The sequence below is a fragment of the Meleagris gallopavo genome, chromosome 16 (genome assembly GCF_000146605.3).
Source record: "Meleagris gallopavo isolate NT-WF06-2002-E0010 breed Aviagen turkey brand Nicholas breeding stock chromosome 16, Turkey_5.1, whole genome shotgun sequence".
NCBI lineage: Eukaryota > Metazoa > Chordata > Aves > Galliformes > Phasianidae > Meleagris > Meleagris gallopavo.
The window spans coordinates 12,829,033-12,833,883 of NC_015026.2; the positions used below are offsets into that span (position 1 = coordinate 12,829,033).

The 4,851-nt window shown below is 37.4% G+C and overlaps 1 long non-coding RNA gene across 1 annotated transcript; it reads right to left on the reverse strand.

The window, feature by feature from the left end:
* Positions 1-812: 812 nt before the first annotated feature.
* Positions 813-4,285, reverse strand: LOC104913454. Its single transcript, XR_795407.3, has 4 exons — positions 3,923-4,285; positions 2,949-3,052; positions 2,170-2,297; positions 813-1,441 (listed from the first exon to the last, which is right to left on the reverse strand). It is a non-coding gene; the product is annotated as an uncharacterized LOC104913454 (long non-coding RNA).
* Between the last annotated feature and the right edge of the window lie 566 nt (positions 4,286-4,851).

Sequence of the window (4,851 nt, forward strand, 5' to 3'; positions counted from 1 at the left end):
TGTCAATGCCAATAAAGTATCTCGAGTCATAACTTTTACCTTAGACAAACAAAATCAAGAAAAACATCTTTCCAGACATGGTTAAAGATTTTGGAGACAACTGTGGCATCAATCCTACCCCTTTGCTGTCCTCCCATTGCCCTTCTGGGAAGGGACAGTACATCCAAAGTAACCACGTTACCATACGTGCTCCACAGATTGAATTATATTACAGACTGTGCTTAGAAACACAAAAGGTCTTCCTACTTCCTTCACCCTTCCTTGATAAGATTAGTGTTGCAGGGAGAGAGCTTTAAAGTCCTCAGAAAAGACAAGTTTATGTTATCCTTCTTATCCAACTTCTCTGTCAATTATTGTACCACTTATTACAGAAGGAAAATACCTAATTTTGTGTAGTTAACGCAAACTAAGAGTTTTAGACTGAGAAAGAAACCTAGGAATTCCAACATTTCTGAACAATAAGGGCTTCTCTTCAGTGGTGATTATTTACCCTCAGTTATATTACTCTACTCTTTTGTCACTGAGGGAGTATTTCATGGAAACTAAGAGAAAAGCAAGCTTCAAACCAAACAAAAAATACTCAAATATTTACTCTGCCGCACATACTCATTTCCTCCATAGACCACGTTTAAGACAATTATTCACCAGGCTTTGCTTTCCTATTTTGTTCACTGTTCCATACATACAGCAACCTGGTCACCACTATCATATTTTTAAGGAATAGCAGAGAAACAGTCTTAACAGAACCCAAATGTTGTGAAATTCTCTACTTAATATCAACAAGTCTCAAACATAAGTTCATAGCTTGTCTGTGGTTCTTACGACTGAAAAGAATTGCTCCGTAAGGGTTGATCAAGGTGGAAATGAGAAATCATAAGGCACTTATGTAGTGTTTATACACAGCGTTCTATTTTTTTTTTTTTCTTTTTTCCTATGCAACTTTCATAAGCAAGGTATAATAGAATAGATTTATCAGAGGTCTACAAACTGAGATTCATCATGAAAAAGTTCCTTGGTCTGTGGCACATAACTCATTGTAGAGCCTTTGCAGCTTATTAGGATATATGGAAAAATGCATTGTATTTGGAGAAGAATTTATTTTTCCTAAGTTGCAGTCTAATGTAGTATTTGTCCATCAGATTATCCCAGCCCACATTCACTGATGCTCTCTGAAAAAACAGTGAGTAATATGGCTCATGGGACTAGCTGCAGATGACTCTGGGAACGTATTTCCCATTAATTTACAATTGAAAAGCGTAAGTGGTCACAAATGACCACAAACATTCTCTCAAGTCTTCTAATTTAATTAAAAGGATAAATGATCACAAGTATTTTCATCTTTCTTTAATTTGTTTTAAATTAATTTCCAGTGTGAGGGCCAGAAGTCCTAAAAGAAGGAATTGTAGACAGGAGTTTTTGCTGATGATCAGATATACCAGATCTGTAAGAAAAGCATCCACAATCCAATTCAGAAGTTTGTAATAAGCTCCGTTTTAACAGAATGTTTTTCAGTCACATTTTGTATCCTCACGACAAAGCAAACATTTTGACATATGCATACAAACGTGCACACACAAAAATGCTGCTTCAAATACAAACACATGATAACCAAAACCAACTGCTTATTAAGGTAGCATTTAGGACTAAAGCAATCCAAAGTAGTCTAAATCTACACAAACAGGCAAAGAAATGCCATAGTGAAGAAGTCTTCTAAAAATTACCAGAGGTCTGTATTTCTAGCAACTTGCCAAGACCTCCAGAGGAAAAAAAAAAACAAACAGAAGGGCATCTTGATTAGTTCCCCACAAAGCCCCCTGCTGAGAATGGGTCAACATCACCTCACCTCACCAAACTCACCCTCCATACTGAGACATTTTGGCATTCCTCTGGTCTGGCAGAAGTCAAAACACTCACTCTCTAGGTATGACTGACAAGAAAAATACCTCATCTCTTCCACTAACATTTTCTTACTATATGAAATTTCATGAGTATCAACTTGACATCTTACTCAATTTTGTGGTGGTTTTTGTTTTTCTAAGTATTATTACTCTGAAACACCAGAAACCAAAATCAACAGAAAGAATGAAGAAAAGGAACTAAAGGAAAGGATTTGCCAAGGTTCATACACCACCCCACCAGCATCTGTCACTGCTGACAGGTAAGGGCTACCTCTGATCCTAGGTGAACACATTACTTCATCCTCTTGATCCAGTCCGTCTTCAAATTGCATTCCAGAATCCGCCAGCAGGGCTGCCAATTAGTGTCAATCATAGCAGGCTTTTCTGTGATCTGGACACCTTTTCAAGAGAAATTGGATTGAGTATATCAATCTATTTTACATCTGCCCCTAAAGAACTTTTGTTACTACCAGGAATAGCCAGGTTGAAATAGTGATCTATTTATATGAAAAATGCATTCCCAGGCTCTAAAACAAACTATATTGTGGAATTCATAGTTGATAAGCCCTAGAGTACTTCGAGTAATTCCAAGAAAGTGCCAAGAGAAAAGATAATTTGTTCAACAGTACTACAATTATTTCATTCCTCAAAAGTAAGTGATTAAGTTTTATGTTAATTAGGATAAATACTAAGAAATTATTAAAGCAATATTACAAGAGAAATCAACAACATTACAACTGAATATTACAACTCTTACAAAAATACTTTGTAGGAAAACTCTGCATTGCATACAGTGTTTAGAAAGCAATTATGCAGCGGTTGCTGCTATTATTCTGGCACGTTTAATCAGTTGTAACCCTATGCATGCTCATTATTTCAGTGCATGCCATTAAAAATCAAATTATTTCAAAACACAGCATTAGAAATAATTCAATATTTCCTGTTTTAGAGTGAAACAAATATATATGATTAAATGTTAATAAGGAAGGTCATTCTAGTTTAGAAAAAAAAAAAAAAAAAAACACATGACAATGAATAGTAAAAACCTACCTGAATCTGCTGTCACCATTTCTCTGGTCCTTTTCCAATACATGTTTGGATAAGGCACTGAAACTGCCATCCTGGATTCCCTCAAAACCTCACAGGAGCTTTGGCTGCAAGAGATATCAAATATCAGACTGAAGGCTGGGAGAATTCAAAAGCCAAATGCCCAGAAGCCATGACAGGTAACCAGTTTTAATACAAAGGCTCTTGTTTTATTATGCACACATATTAATATGATTCTTTGGATCCTAAAGTACTTCAACCAACACTTAAGGGTTTTTAAAAACTTCATAATATATCCCTTTTATAGGATTACAAACTTTTGCAACTGGGCTCATGAAGTAATGTTTCAAAGGCTAAAAAGGTAGATGAAGCATATCTTCCAAATCTCTTTGAAAGTATTTTAAAATCAGAGGCCCTGCGCAGCACACACTACCACATTCAAAGCAGTAGCACTCAGTGAATTTTAGCTCTATCTTCTCTTTCTCACTCTTCTCCCCTCTCTCCCTAGCATGGCTACTGCTTTATCAAAGAACAAGTAATAAGTCCTTCAATTAAATAAAATTAAATTCAGGCTAAAAACAACCAACCAACCCTACACATAACAAAGACCCAGTTACTTTAGCATGGTTTACTAAGCAACGATAAGACAACAATAAACACACGCAGATTGCGGTTGAGCCTCCTTGGCAGTTTTGTAATGACCCATTCTGAGGTCTCATTTCCTTCATTTGAAGTGTTCTCAATTTACCTTACTGTATTTCTACCACAGAAAGCTATTCATAAGTAGTTCAGAATCTCCTCCATGTTTCCTTGCAGCAGTCTGCCTGCTGATCACAACTGCTCCCATCTCTCTCCACACATTTCTGAGTTGCACTGCTACACTTTTGATACGGAGTTCTTAAATAAAAACAGTGAAAGCAATACACATATATCCTCACTTATTGTAGACCCATGGGAGTATAAACGAATTTGCTTACCAGATACTTGATTTTAGAGAAATCAGGTCATTGTAGGAGGAGCAAAATTTCACCTCCAGTTAACTTGTATCCATAGTAAGTAACTACTTTGTTTTGAATCTTCTACCCTTTCTTTATGAGAGTCTTCTAAACCACAGCAACCAAACCTCACCCCCACACCAAGGTCAGGAAGCACCTGCTATCTGCACTGCTGGCAGTCAGAAGACCAGCCAGGCCTGAGCAAAGCAGCACATTTATCGAGCAAAGCACACAGTGCAAGTGTTACCCTGGTGTTATCCTGATGACCGGAAGGCAAACAATAACCACGCTCACATAAATTCATTGGTTTTGCATTCATCCACTTTTTTTTTTCTTCCCACTTTTAATGCACTTTTTCCCCCATGAATGTGAAGTGACAGACTGCTGACCTTGTGGATAATTGTGCCATATGATCATAACATGTTTTAACAGCAATTGTCAGATGTAAAGCCACATCTGTCACACAGCCAAGCCACTGCCTGCGCTTTCAGAGCAAAAAAAGCCCAAACACAAAGCAAGCTACAATTAAACACACTCGTCTACAAACCAAGATAATGTTTGGTTTTAAAGTTATTTTGGAAAAAAAAAGGTTTGATTATCAAACACAAGAATTGTAACATCAGCATAGCACAGATGTTGAATTTACTTTGCAGAATTCAGCAAGGCTTCTACATATGGGATTGCTGAAGCAACCACAGGAAATGCACCAGAAAGGCAGATTGGAAAGAGAGCCCGATTTCCTGGGATGACAGAGGGGAGCACCCAAAAAACAGAGAGCTGAAGAGCAGGAGGCAGCAACAGAGAATCTGAAAGCACGAATCGTATCACGAGATTTCCAGAAGCACAGAACGTATTCCTGTCTCAAACCCAGCTGCAGCTATCTATACTGAAGTCTCTCTCCCTCAAAAAAA